Genomic DNA, 15,721 nt, shown 5'->3' with positions numbered 1-15,721 from the left:
CATACACAAACCACTGTTATAACATAAAAGCAAGCAGCTGCGTGCATGGTTGGGCATGATATGATTGAAGGATTTTGACTGAATGCGAGCAAAGTGCGCTCCCTTAATAATTCCTAAAAAGCTGACATCAGTTAATCGCGATCTCACATCTCTGTTAATATCAATTAAGCTGACTGCACAATGAATCTTTCATAATATATACACTTTGTTTGTTACAATTAGAGGATGGGTCCGCATACAGAGCTTTGAACAAAAAGTCAGTTTTGAGCAGTGAGGGGATTCTATCTTAAATGCTTCTGATTGGCCTTTGCGTTGAAGAAAACAACACGTATGTCTGTTTTTGGCCACCATGCTCAACGCTGCAAACGTGTTTTAAAAGGAAACTCTGGCCTGTAAATCGTTTCTATTTTGTTTTAGTTCTTGTTGCTTTTCTGCAAAAATGTATTAGTTTTTATATGTTTTATTCATAGATATTTATAGTTTGCGGGAGTCCCGCGAATCGTTTTATCGCTGCAACGCGCACACACACAGAGAGTGCATTGCCGCTCGTACTCGGCCATCAAATCTAGTCCCGCGCCGCACTCTTTTGCATTGGGAGTGCACATCTCTAGATCAAGGGCCCGGCCCGAGGATAGTGACGGGAAATATCGGCCCAAGTTCGGACTCGGCCAGAGAATAAGCTCTACTTCCTTTGCGACTGACGTATCGATCTTGCCGAATCAGGTACTCAAGATGGCGGAAGACAAGTTTTAGAATTGAGTGACGTCAGTGAGGAGACGTTGGTGACATCATCTGATATTCATGTATACAGAGATATATACCAGATCATAAAATGATGCATGAAATATGAATGGACACTGAAATATTAAACGATAGTGAATTTCTCGGCAGAGGCTTAGGCCTGTAATTACTTACTAGGGGATCTAGACCAAACGTCTATGAATGACTGATCTTAAAAGACAAAATGTCACGGTTCGTTTTAGATTTAACAAAAGCATGTTAAAAAAAAAAGGTGAGAACTTACAGTGTGTCTTCTGGGAGATGCGAAGACCTTGAGTCTTTATCTACTATATTCTGCTCCACCTGCTGAAATAATCATATCGCTTTAGAAAGCACCTACATTTTTGGAATCACTATTCAGACTTGTTTTACACTAAAATTATCTGTACATCTTTAAAACAAGATAAATGTACTCTGCACCACCTGGTTACTGACACATCCAGCCGTGACTTCCTGGGGCAATGTATTTAAGCATGGAGCCTATGACTCAGCTATGCATAAGATCAATGAGACAGAATACGCTCCGTTCAGTCTGCCACAGCCCCCACTGCAGTGAGATATTATTGGGCTGTAATTTAAAATGAGAGGTCTAGGGTATATCGGCTATGTAACAGAAGGAAGGAGACACTGCCTGGAATATCAATAGCAATGGTGGTTCTTGCCCAGAAGAGCAATGTGAAATTTCCTTAATCAGAATCCCTAGTCCTGATGCAGAGCATGCGACGGTGCATTAATCTGATTGCTTTTCATGAGAACTAGTTGACCTACTTGGTGAATGTTGAAACATGTGGACGATTATGCACTGCATATTTTTCCCCCCTCGAACCAGTCGGCAAACCTCGTCTCTCAGCCGATTCAAAAGAAACCATTGGTCATCACAGTATTAAAGGAGACCTATTATGCAAAATTCACTTTTGCATGGTGTTTGGACATAAATGTGTGATGGCAGTGTGTGTACACAACCACCCAGCAGTGATAAAAATCCACCCACTCCTTTTTTTTTTAAATCCCCATAAATCATAAGCAGTGTCTCCCAACGACCTGTTTTCAGAATGTGGCTTTTGTGACGTCACTAAAGCCACAGGCCCCGCCCACGAGTGTTGACAGACAATGCCGTTCTAACATAGAACCGCCCTGGTTCACAGCGAGTTGAGAGATGTACACATCCGCCATTGCTGCACTGACGAGAATGTCTCCCAAGCATTGTCGTGTAGCTGGATGTATTAATCCACATAGCTCTTTTTATTTACTGGAGTGATAGGCCTAACATTATTGATCATGGCAGTAATGAAAGTGAGAGCGCGCCCTTTATTACAGTTCATAGGAGTTGTTTTACGGATAACGTTATACAGTTTACCAGTTTATTAAGCACCCCCTGAAAAGCAGTGTATAATATTTGTTTATTGTTAGTTGTAACGAGTGTTTTTTTGTACTTCGATGTGTATGTTGATAATAATGAAAGGGAGAGAGTTTATGGAAAATACTTTAATGCGGACTTCTTATAACGTTAGCGGTGTTTATTCAGCTCTTACAGTGATCTTCTACAGTGAAATTGACGCTTCATCTTTTGTGTGATGTACAATAAACTTCATTGAACTCATCAGTATATTTTTACAACATTTGGACGCGGTCCGCTACAACAGGCTTGCACTAATGGTGGATAACCTTAAAAGAAAGATGGAAAAACAGGTTATAACCGTAATTAAACTACTATACCTGTTCAGTTTCCATACAGCATATATTATCTGGCTCTGTGGGCATTATTGTCCGACTCCGGGTCGAAATGAACAGGGCTACTGAGTGTTTATGTTTTGATATTATCAATCCGTGAGATGAGAGATCGTCCTGACACACGTCCTGCGAGCTTGTGAGGCTCCGCCCTCTGGCCCGGCAGCAGCTGCTCATTTGCATTTAAAGGGATATACACTAAAACGGTGCGTTTTTCTGAGCCTCAAAAAGTGACAATTTAAACATGCTGTAGAAAATTATCTGTTGGGAATTTTGAGCTAAAACTTCACATACACACTCTGGGGACATCAGAGACTTATTTTACACCTTGTGGAAAGGGGCATAATAGGTCCCCTTTAATGCTGAAACAAATATTAACCTCATACCCATAATCTAAGTTAGTATAGTATCGATAGCATATCCTGATATAGAGCATTACTGTTTGCAATGATCAGATCCATCCATGATTTTTTTCTGAACTCTTGACAGAAGTCTGAACCTTTGCTGAAAGACTACATTGAGGTGACCAATAAAATCGGTCACGGGGCGGGGCGGGTTTACGTTTAACTAGTTTTGGGGGGAAAATCATGGAAATCCTCCTATTGTTTTTAGTTGTTGTTTTACTGCTGTTTTAGCTTATTCTTATTTGAGACAAATGGTATTTTCCATTGACCCTTGATTTTGACAGACATTATTATAGAATAGAAATATTACAAAAAGTATTCTCTTCGCTTGATCGCTTCATAACGTTAAGGTTGAACCACTGTTATGTGGACTATTTTAAAGATGTCTTTACTAACTTGGCCTTGAAAGTGATAATAAAGTTACAGTCTATAGGGGGTCAGAAAGCTCTCGGATTTCATCAAAAATATTTTAATTTATGTTCCGAAGATGAAGGAAGGTCTTATGGGTTTGGGACGGCATGAGGGTTAGTAATTAAAGACAGAATTTTAATTTTTGAGTGAACTATGCCTTTAACTACTGAAAACACTGTTTCCAAGAAGCTGTGGTGTAATTGGTTTGAATCAAAAGATTTTTTAAAGATATTATGAATGTTTTCTTATCTTTTTTTGCTAGAAATAAATTATTGACAATACCTCAAATTGTTAAATTCATCTGTGCAGAAAAGATGCTCTGAAGCTCAAGTTCAAGTGTAAAACTGTTCACTAGCAATTTTATGTTTCAACCACAGAGGGTGATAGAAATCCCAGAATCCCAGAGTTCCTATAAAGTCACAATGAAACAGAAGTAGCAAAAGATTTTTTCTTCCATATTGTGACACATCTGAGTGTAACAGATTATTTGAAAAAGAAAAAATGTAAGGCAGGGACTTCTGGGTTCATTGCTTCTGTGCATTGGTTTTTGATTGGATTTTGAGATGTGGGCATTGCACTCAAAAATATTGGCAGATGAATGTGAGCTTGCAGAGATGGGGTCGAAATGGATCAAATGACTGCATACATCACAGTGTTGTTTTAGTATTATTCGGATAATATTATAGTTTCATTCATATTTTGAATTTTTTGTCATTTTTATTAGTTTCTGTTTTTTACATTGTTTATAATAATTTTTATTATTATTATTTTGAGTTATTTTAGTAGTTGTGTTAAACTAAATAAAAATGAGAAATAAAAATCTGTTTTTAATATATATTTTATTTTATTTCTGTTAACATTTATTTAGAAGAAACAAAAATGTTTTTAATGGTTTTAGTTTAATATGATAACCCGGTTTAGAAAATGGATAGGATGAATTTTCATTACCTTAAATTTAATATGTGCAAAGACTGGCCTGACCAAACACCATTGTTCCACTTAATCTTCATAACCCCTCACCCAGGCAGACTCCGTGATGTCTAGATTCCCCTCTGAGAATTACCACCATTTTGCTCACCTCATACACTTCAAAGACACTCTGTTGTGAGATAGTGCCTGCACAGAAAAGTACAGGCTACAAAAAACAGACATGCAGTCCCATAAAAATGGAATTCTCTCCACTAATTCATTGACAAACCTGTCTAATAAATGAACATGCATTTCCCCAGTACATTTTTGAATATTATTACTGTTATTGCCTTTTTATATTGTATAGTGTTATGCATGCCTGATGATAGAACTGCTAGTTAATTTTGCCCCATCTAGTCTCCTATTAAAATATTCCTTGTTTGTTGACTCACACTTACATCTGGTTGACATCACCTTATAGAATGCGGTGTGTGTTTGTTATATTTATCAAAGTATGAATGGACACAAATTGCCAGCTTACTCCAATCATGCAAATGAGTCAGCTTTTTAAACAAAGGAACTTTCCCTCTTGAGAATTGCACCTTTCTCATTGGCCAAGCCAAAACTTAAAGGTGTGACCTCTGTGGAACTTAAAAGCCAACACATAGGCTGCATCCGAAATCAAATACTTCCCTATATAGTATGCTAAAAACAGTAAGCCAACAGAGTAGTATGTCCGAATAGTATTCAAAAAACAGTAGGCGAAAAGTCCCCTACTTGTGAATGACCTACTACTTACAGCGAGACTCTGAAGTGTGAATTCGATGGACACTTTACTATCCCATGAGGCCACGGGAGAGGATTTATGAATGGCAGTGAAGCGACGCAACTGACGTAGGTTGTGTTACAGTAAAAACATGGAGGATGCGTATGTCTGGATTACATTCATACTATATAGAACATACTTTTTCGACGGTCGCAAAGTAAGTTCAAATTCAAATGTAGTTCATTACTTGATTTTCAGATTTTAAAATATATTGGCCCCCCACTTTAGTTTTTTAAATTCCACCTGATTTCCTGAGTTTACAGATTCAGGTAGGCAGGAATAGTATTTAAGCCTTTAGTTATATGATTGTTATTTTTAGTTGTTAAGCATGATATTTTTATTTCTTATGCATCTGTTGTGATTATTCTATGATTATTTTAATTCCTTTTCTATGTAAAGCACTTTGAATAACCATTGTGTATGAAATGTGCTATAAAAATAAACTTGCCTTGCCTTACTGTTTCATAGTGTAGCATGACTAGTTTAACAGCTTTAAATAATGATTAGCCTGGCAAGATACCGTTTTAGCTTCTCCAAGACTGTATTAGATGTCATTTTATATAGTGGAAGGGTTTGGGATTGCAAATGTGGACTTCACATTGCAAAATCAATTGAGAATGCTAATGTTGGGTCATACTGTCCTGCAGAGAGATTTTTAGTGAGTTAAGCGGTGGTCAGATCAATTCAAAAGCGGCTGAGGTTATTTAACATTGAAATATTGTGCATACTCTGATAAAAGTGGGAAAGCAGGCTCAATTTCATCGAGAACAAGACATACTGATAATAATCTTTAGCTACAGTATGTGTTTCAGAAATAATGCACAATACAGTGAGACTGTCAACATACAGTTTAATTTATGAAACGCATTACTTCTATTACAGATGCAAACTTGTATCATATTCAGTGAATTGTGAGACCGTCTCTGTTGTGCAAGTCTATTCTCTGATATGAAAATCTGTGTGCTTAGTTTGTATTCATGTTCCTGGCAGTTTTAAGATATGGGAATGTTAGAAGTTCCTGCCTGAGAGAATCTTGTTTCCTCAGAATCCATTAAACAAAGAGAGGCCGGCTTTCATCCCCATTCAGACGGTATGATTACACTGTCATCGAGGTACAGCAAGCTTTGTGATAGGCCATGCTACATAATTTCACGTTCTCTAAGAAAAATGATTAGGGTTCCCATGGTCATTGAAAACCTGAATTTTAAATTGTGATTTCCATTCTTCTTTTTTTACGCAACCATGAACAGATGTGTACTGTGTGTCCTTCAATAAAACAAATCTGCTGATTGAGGTTGAATATTTTTAGGGAAACTTTATTGCAGTATTTTCTTCACTATTTTTCAATCAGGTAGCCTATATTTTTCATCAAGTTCATTTGGTTCAAAGGCATTCAGCAGATACATTATTTATGGAATGAGGAACTCAATAAAACTTCCACTCTGCGGTAATTTACTTTATAAAGAGTGTACGGGAGAGCTAATGCATTTAATCAAGAGAGGGCCAAATGTCGAAACTAATATAAAAATTATTAAATTATTTCAACAGAAAAGGATGCTCTTAAAACACTGGCACATTTACTGAAAATGAGTCAGTGAATCATAACATAATCTGATAAACACAAATTGGATATGTCAAGGCTCTTTTCATCTTAAACCATGCATCACTAATCATCAGGATATTTCTGCCTTCATTTGTGAAATGCTTTTTCTTTCACATATTATAATGCAAAAATCAACTAATTTCCCCCTCAACCAAAAACATCTGGCAGAATTGATTAAAATTATTTTAACTCCAAAAGCCATTGTTAATATGAATTATCTAACAGTTGAATCACATATAGTCTATATTGAAGGCAAAATTGAGGCTGGTGTATGATTGTTCAGTGATTACATAATGATGACCAAGCGATTTCATATGCGCTATTTATGGGTAAACTGCTTCCTGTGAAAAGCGTAGCCTTTACAACAAATGAAACTAAATTGAAACACTCAGCAAGCACTTAAAAAAACATGTTGCCACTTGAGAAAAAAAAATCAGAAGCCATTCAGAATCATATTCCATGCCAGCTGGAAGACTTTATTGGGTCCTTTCAGTGCCTCACCTCATAATATGTTGCAGAGGCATACCTTTATATGTCATATTTGTTCGGCTTTTAGTTTCAATGTGCTTTTGTGTGAATGTGTATGAGAGAGTTTGAGAGGATATGAACCTTTTAGGATTGTTGGCCATTTTGCCTAGTCAAGTACTTGACAGATAAGTACTCATGTACTCATGGGGTGTTTAACTATAACTTTCATTGGTGAGTTCTTGGGAGCTTATGAGAGATTCGTGAACAAATTAATCATTCAAGTCTTACCTTTTCAATGAATTGGTCTGTTCAGTTTACAAAACGGTTTCTCTAAAGCAACGTAAGCCAGTAAATTGTAGAAACTATGTCTCTATGATCTACTTAGGCTTAATGCTTTTAAATACAGATCTGGTTGTGGTTGATCTGGTTGCAGCAGATAGGAAGTTAGTCAATAAGGACTTTTCATCACAGAAAACTATTGTGTGGCTTTAGAAGTCTTAGAATATAGCACACAAATCATATGAACTATTGTATTTTGTGTTGAATTTGCGTCCTCTTGAAGCATGAAAGCCTAATTTATTGTAATTGCATGTAAAAGAGCAAGGAGCACATTATAACATGTTTCTCCTTTTGGTTTCCACAGAAGAAAGAAAGTCATAAAGTTTTGAAATTACATCCTTTTTCTACACTGGGTTCTCTTGGAGTGTTCTGTCATAGTCTGTGTTAGTTGTGATACTGGAGCAAGAGACTTTTCTTTGCCTTCACAGTTTATTTGCTGTAAGTTCTGGCCTTTTTATAATAAACTCCACAAGTAAACATCCTCTGGACAATGTCATCCATAATGGAGAAATTCAACCACTGAGTTACAGGGTACAGAAGGGGTTTCTACTTTGAAAGTCTGAAGCGAGACAGACATTGGCTTCTTGCTTCTGTACTAACATCTTATGTTTGAGAATATTATATGTGCAGTATTTGCATTGCACCTGGTACAAATGTAGGATAGCCATGTAAGATACATTTTAATCATGGTGGCATGCTTAGTCCTATTGGGCAAAGCCTCAAACCCCTGGCAGAGAATGATGTCCAGTCTCTCATCCATTTCATGGCATTGTTACTGCTCCGCAGAGCGTTGTTAGAAACAGAAAGCTCCTGCTATGGTGAACAAGGGAACTCTTTCACTGTTCTCTATACTGCCATATACAGCGGGGTTATAACTGAGCCTGAGTCTTGGTTCCTTTACAACTACAACAGAGAGAAGGAATAAAAATATTTACTCTGAAAATGATTTAGTAGATTACGATTCTTTACTTAATGATGTGGTGAATCATAAAATCTGCAGTTTGGTCTTGATTAGGTCTGTAATTATGATGATGCTGATGAGCTACTGGGCCAACAACCACATCCGTGCTGGATTAAGGACTCAGAACTACCTCAATTGGACTAGAAAAACTGCACCTCCAATGAGTAAAATATATTTTTTGTTGCAATTCTATGTAAGTTCATAATACAACTATTGACCAAAGAAATCATGGACATGATTCGAAAGGGTTATGGTCCTGAAAAAAATAATCACACTTGTGCTTCTCAAATGACCACATTGGAAATGAATGGGAAACAAATTTCATCTAGTGAAAAGGTTTGGTATACTTTCCCCAAACCTTTCTTACTGAAAGCTTTAATTTTTTGAGATATCCACTTCAAATTTGGAACAAAACTTGTCTATTATGGCTTTGATTTTCTCGCAGTTTTAGAGTAAAACTCAACTGTTCACTTTCTTAACGGTTTTGTTCACTTAAAACATAACTGACTGTGTTTACCTGAATACTCAAGCATGACATTTTGACATTATTTACATTCTGTCAGTAATTACTCACCCTCTGTCACAGTGTTGGGTTTGTGTTCCCCTGATGTCCACTAGATGTCCTCCGTTCCCACGGTGTCCTTCACTTATGAACTACATTTCCCACGATCCTTTGTCTCATCATTGCACTCAGCTGTTCCTTATCACTGATCATTGCACTCAGCCAATTCCCCATTATCATTGTCGATTCCCTGTGTATATAACCCTGTCTGTTTCAGTATGTGTCACGGAGTCCTTGTTATTGTCCCCACACTTCCGTTTACTGTTCGAGTCGGTTCCTTGTGTATGTCTTCTTGTTATTGGATTGCCTTTTCTGGATTTTGACCTTTGCCTGGACTGTTGTGAGTACGGATTACCCTTTAAATAAAGACCGCTATTGGATCACTGAATTCCTTGTGTGTGCTTGTCGTGACAGAAGGACTCCGTCGTCACAAGATCCAGCGGTATGTTTCTCAATATCTCTTCCCCAGCCACCGAGCGGGAGAGAAGGGAGTTTTTTAAAGGGACCCGATTAGTCAAGTTTCGCGGGACCTGTGGAGGTCGCAGTGGAGGATGTGGTCGAGAGCCTGTTCACGTCCCGTCTGCCCAGTCAGAGAATGTTCACGTTCCGTCTGCCCAGTCAGAGAATGTTCACGTTCCGTCTGCCCAGCCAGAGACTGTTCACGTTCCGTCTGCCCAGCGAGAGACTGTTCACGTCACGTCTGCCCAGCGAGGAGACTGTCACGTCACGTCTGCCCAGCGAGAGACTGTTCACGTCACGTCTGCCCAGCGAGAGACTGTTCACGTCACGTCTGCCCAGCGAGAGACTGTTCACGTCACGTCTGCCCAGCGAGAGACTGTTCACGTCACGTCTGCCCAGCGAGAGACTGTTCACGTCACGTCTGCCCAGCGAGAGACTGTTCACGTCACGTCTGCCCAGCGAGAGACTGTTCACGTCACGTCTGCCCAGCGAGAGACTGTTCACGTCACGTCTGCCCAGCGAGAGACTGTTCACGTCACGTCTGCCCAGCGAGAGACTGTTCACGTCACGTCTGCCCAGCGAGAGACTGTTCACGTCACGTCTGCCCAGCGAGAGACTGTTCACGTCACGTCTGCCCAGCGAGAGACTGTTCACGTCACGTCTGCCCAGCGAGAGAATGTTCACGTCACGTCTGCCCAGCGAGAGACTGTTCACGTCACGTCTGCCCAGCGAGAGACTGTTCACGTCACGTCTGCCCAGCGAGAGACTGTTCACGTCACGTCTGCCCAGCGACAGACTGTTCACGTTCCGTCCGCCTTCCTGGACTTGGACTATCCGGAGCGTCTGGCTCGGATCCTGGACATGCCCGTGTCTGCTGTTCCAGAGCCGGAACCAGTGTCTGCTGTTCCAGAGCCGGAGCCGGAGGCAGAACCATTGCCGGTTCCAGAGCCGGAGGCAGAGCCATTGCCGGTTCCAGAGCCGGAGGCAGAGCCATTGCCGGTTCCAGAGCCGGAGGCAGAGCCATTGCCGGTTCCAGAGCCGGAGGCAGAGCCATTGCCGGTTCCAGAGCCGGAGGCAGAGCCATTGCCGGTTCCAGAGCCGGAGGCAGAGCCATTGCCGGTTCCAGAGCCGGAGGCAGAGCCATTGCCGGTTCCAGAGCCGGAGGCAGAGCCATTGCCGGTTCCAGAGCCGGAGGCAGAGCCATTGCCGGTTCCAGAGCCGGAGGCAGAGCCATTGCCGGTTCCAGAGCCGGAGGCAGAGCCATTGCCGGTTCCAGAGCCGGAGGCAGAGCCATTGCCGGTTCCAGAGCCGGAGGCAGAGCCATTGCCGGTTCCAGAGCCGGAGGCAGAGCCATTGCCGGTTCCAGAGCCGGAGGCAGAGCCATTGCCGGTTCCAGAGCCGGAGGCAGAGCCATTGCCGGTTCCAGAGCCGGAGGCAGAGCCATTGCCGGTTCCAGAGCCGGAGGCAGAGCCATTGCCGGTTCCAGAGCCGGAGGCAGAGCCATTGCCGGTTCCAGAGCCGGAGGCAGAGCCATTGCCGGTTCCAGAGCCGGAGGCAGAGCCATTGCCGGTTCCAGAGCCGGAGGCAGAGCCATTGCCGGTTCCAGAGCCGGAGGCAGAGCCATTGCCGGTTCCAGAGCCGGAGGCAGAGCCATTGCCGGTTCCAGAGCCGGAGGCAGAGCCATTGCCGGTTCCAGAGCCGGAGGCAGAGCCATTGCCGGTTCCAGAGCCGGAGGCAGAGCCATTGCCGGTTCCAGAGCCGGAGGCAGAGCCATTGCCGGTTCCAGAGCCGGAGGCAGAGCCAGTATCCGTTTCAGAGCCGGAGGCAGAGCCAGTGCCGTCTGCCTTCTTGGATCTGGAGCGTCTGGTTCAGATCCTGGACATGCCCATGTCTGCTGTTCCAGAGCCGGAGCTAGTGTCTGCTGTTCCAGAGCCGGAGGCAGAGCAATTGCCCGTTCCAGAGCCGGAGGTAGAGCCAATGCCTGTTCCAGAGCCTATGCCTGTTCCAGAGCTGGAGGCAGAGCCAATGCCTGTTCCAGAGCCAATGCCTGTTCCAGAGCCTGTTCCAGAGCCAGTGCCTGTTCCAGAGCCAGTGCCTGTTCCAGAGCCAGTGCCTGTTCCAGAGCCAGTGCCTGTTCCAGAGCCAGAGCCAGTGTTTGTTTCTGTGTTTGTGTCTGTTTTTGTGACTATTACAGTTCTTGTGCCTGTTCCAGAGCCAGTGCCTGTTCCAGAGCCAGTGCCTGTTCCAGAGCCAGAGCCAGTGTTTGTTTCTGTGTTTGTGTCTGTTTTTGTGACTATTACAGTTCTTGTGGCTGTTCCTGAGCCGGTGTCTGCTGTTCCTGAACCGGTGTCTGCTGTTCCTGAGCCGGTGTCTGCTGTTCCTGAGCCGGTGTCTGCTGTTCCTGAGCCGGTGTCTGCTGTTCCTGAGCCGGTGTCTGCTGTTCCTGAGCCGGTGTCTGCTGTTCCTGAGCCGGTGTCTGCTGTTCCTGAGCCGGTGTCTGCTGTTCCTGAGCCGGTGTCTGCTGTTCCTGAGCCGGTGTCTGCTCCGCCCTGGCCGCCCGAGGGGTCTTCGCCGCCCTGGCCGCCCGAGGGGTCTTCGCCGCCCTGGTCGCCCGAGGGGTCTTCGCCGCCCTGGCCGCCCGATGGACTTTGCGTCTCGCCCTGGCCTCCCGATGAACTGTGCGTTTCGCCCTGGCCTCCCGATGAACTGTGGGTTTCGCCCTGGATGCCCGATAGATTTTTTGTTTTGCCCTGGTCCCCGGTTAAACCCTCACCCCTTGTTCCTGTCTCCCTTCATGGACCTGGCCCACCTTCCCTCCCCCTGATCCTCCACCGTTCCACCTCCCTCCTGAACCTCTTGTATTGTGTTGTGTTTTCTGTGTTTTTGTTGTTGTCATGGAGCGTCTGGTAGCCGCTCCGTAGAGGGGGGGTTATGTCACAGTGTTGGGTTTGTGTTCCCCTGATGTCCACTAGATGTCCTCCTTTCCCACGGTGTCCTTCACTTATGAACTACATTTCCCACGATCCTTTGTCTCATCATTGCACTCAGCTGTTCCTTATCACTGATCATTGCAATCAGCCAATTCCCCATTATCATTGTCGATTCCCTGTGTATATAACCCTGTCTGTTTCAGTATGTGTCACGGAGTCCTTGTTATTGTCCCCACACTACCGTTTACTGTTCGAGTCGGTTCCTTGTGTATGTCTTGTTATTGGATTGCCTTTTCTGGATTTTGACCTTTGCCTGGACTGTTGTGAGTACGGATTACCCTTTAAATAAAGACCGCTATTGGATCACTGAATTCCTTGTGTGTGCTTGTCGTGACACCCTCATGTTGTTCCAACCCCGTAAGACTTTCGTTCATCTTCTGAACACAAATTACGATATGTTTGATGAAATCTGTGAGCTGTCTCACATAGGCTTCTAGGCAATTTAATCTCCCGGCCCAGAAACATTGGTAAACACATTGTTAAAATAGTCCAAGTGACTACAGTGGCTCAAACTTAAGTTTATCAAGCGACGAAAATACGTTTTGTGAACAAAAACAAACAAAAATAATGACATTATTCAACTATTCATTTTCTTCTGTGTGGGCCTGTGACGTGAGTTCACGAGAGTGCCACGACGCATGCGCGAGAACTGAGAAGATGACGCTCACAATCATTTGATGGGAAAGTGTGAAAGGCAAGCCTTTGTAGTATAAACATAATATATATATATATATATATATATATAGACTCTATCCATTCATACATGTGCACTGTTCCGACACTTTCATCTGTGACGTATTTGTACCTTAAAAAGTTATTAGATCCAGTAAAGATGAAATAATCCCAAATCAGTGTGGCAAAGTCGTTTCTTATCTATTCTAAAATCCAACTGTTTTTGTTGTTATTTTTTATCATTTTCTTATGATGAGACCGATTCCTGAGGAATAAATGGGCATTAGAATCTCATCACAATCAGAGCCGAAGCTACGGAGATTAATATGTGGTGTTTTGTATCTTATTACCTGATTTCACAGCTGCTTGTGGCCTCAAACACACGAAACACAGGGCAACGAGTCCTCAGGATGGATTAACTCAGTTCTGCCTCTCTCATTAACTCCATCCCAGACAGCAAGACACTGCTTCAGAAAAGGGCTCAGAGCTCTATGAAGCCATAATTATCATCTCTACAAAGAGATTATGTGCCGCATGCAGAGATGGGAGGCAATGGGCTGTAAACTCAAATCATTAGGCAGGCAGAGAGAACCTGAGGAGTAATTCAGAGACCCAGGGAGTGGGTGAGCTGTCTCCAGACCCCACACTACACTTACACACTGAACTACACGCACTTACATGCAATTCCCTCCCTCTGAGAGGTACACACACAATACATTATGCTGAGAAAAAAAGAAAATGGAAAAATAGTTTTCTTGCACATGTTGCCTCCACCCACCATATGCTACATCACAGGAATTTGATTAATTGTTCTCACAGCCACTTTTGCTGTATTGCAGATTGATTGACCACATGTGGAGAGCTTCATCTAAATAGACCCCACTTCTTCTCCATATCAAAGCCATTAACACACTCCAATCACTACGGAGACCTACGACCGGCCACTCGCAGGTACCGGAAAGTGCTTCAACAGTGTAGAAAAATGTCTGGCCATCTCTTGATAACTACCTCTATTATTACTAGCTTTCAAAAATCTTTTCAATTTGAATTCCGAAACCCTGGAAAACATTTAGCATTTTCAAGCCATTTCGAATGAATTTTTCTAATGGTGGATTTCTAGCACTAATACAATCTAAGTTTACATGTTTGACAAGTAGAACTGGTAGCTTGTCAGCAACTTGTAGCACAGAGCACAAATTCATTTTTAAGGAAATGAAAGGGTGTAATTTATGATGTAGAACATTCTTTATAAGATGTACAGGACATTATAGCATTGTTCGAATGTTATCAACTTATGCTGTAGAACTAAACTGGAAAGTCTCTTCTGTACAAATCAGACAGACCAGCTTGTTAGCAATTTTAAGCAATGTTTTTGCACAAAAATTCCAGTTTGGGGTACACTTGTGTGTCATTAAAAAAGTTGTACCTACAGGCCATTGGAGTCCTTCTGTAGCATTGTTAGCTTGTTAGCAACCGTTTTAGAGTGCAAATTGATGTGTCCCATTGTATGGTTTTATGCTGTAGAACAAAACTGGAAAGTCTCTTTTTGACAAATAGGCCAGGCCAACAGTGTTTTTAGAGTGTATATTCACATTTGAGGTATGACTGTGCATAATTTATGCTGTAGAACAAAACTGAAAAGTATCCTCAAGTAAAACCCTTATTTTACTTATAAAATGAGAATCGCTAGTCTAAAAACACATTTGAAATCCTTGAGTCAGCTAAGTTCTTAGCCTTCAGGTTGGACTAGAAATTGAGCAGCTCTTTTTGAATACAAACAATGATTATACTGTAATATTGAGGATAACTTCACAGGTCCAATATTAAATGTTCTGAACAAGTATCTGATGTGGAAGCTCATGGAAGCTCATAATACTGAGGACATCAGTGTGCTTGTTTGAAAAGCAAATGTCAGAGGAAAACATGTTTTAATGACAATACTGGCCAAATGGAAAAAGGTCACCACAAAAGGTCAACAGACAGAGATGTGGGATGAAAGGAAACTTTGAAGTCTTGTGTTCATGCCTAAATAAAGCATAAGAAAGCCAAATTGGCCAAAAGGCATCTGAGGAGAAATAAGGCAGCCCCTCCTCAACAATATTTCACAAGCAAATGTTATTTAAATTCAGACTGATGATTAAGGAAATGTATTCACTCATAACATTTGCAATGACACTAGTAAATTCTCTGAGCAGTTTTAAATGGCAAGCCTGTGTCAACTCTTATAAATTACCTGAAAGCTTTAAAAAAAATTCTACCCCATGCATGCTCCATGAATGATATGCTTGCTTTGATCTTTAGTCATTACTTATGCCATACCATGTTTTTTGCATTGCATGGGATCATTAAAAACAAATTAAATGACTGTGGCTTGACTTTTACCTGGTACAGAGACTGTATCAGCATATCACCCTGTGTGTGTGTGCGTGTGTGTGTCTGTGTGTAGCGTTTGAAGTTCATCCTCTGACATGATGGATAATTGCTATAGAACGAGTGTTTATAGAAAGAGGTGATCCACGTCCTGAGAGAGAATGAGAGAAAGAGAAAAGGATGGCATAGTGATAAATTAGGCTTATGCGAATGCATAAATATGTTCAGGACGCTCTTCC

The sequence above is a fragment of the Siphateles boraxobius genome, unplaced genomic scaffold (assembly GCF_051911475.1).
Source record: "Siphateles boraxobius isolate OS27281-9 unplaced genomic scaffold, OSU_SipBor_1 65, whole genome shotgun sequence".
In the NCBI taxonomy this organism is placed as follows: domain Eukaryota; kingdom Metazoa; phylum Chordata; class Actinopteri; order Cypriniformes; family Leuciscidae; genus Siphateles; species Siphateles boraxobius.
The sequence above is the reverse complement of the archived record's forward strand: the minus strand, read 5'-3'. Positions refer to the sequence as shown.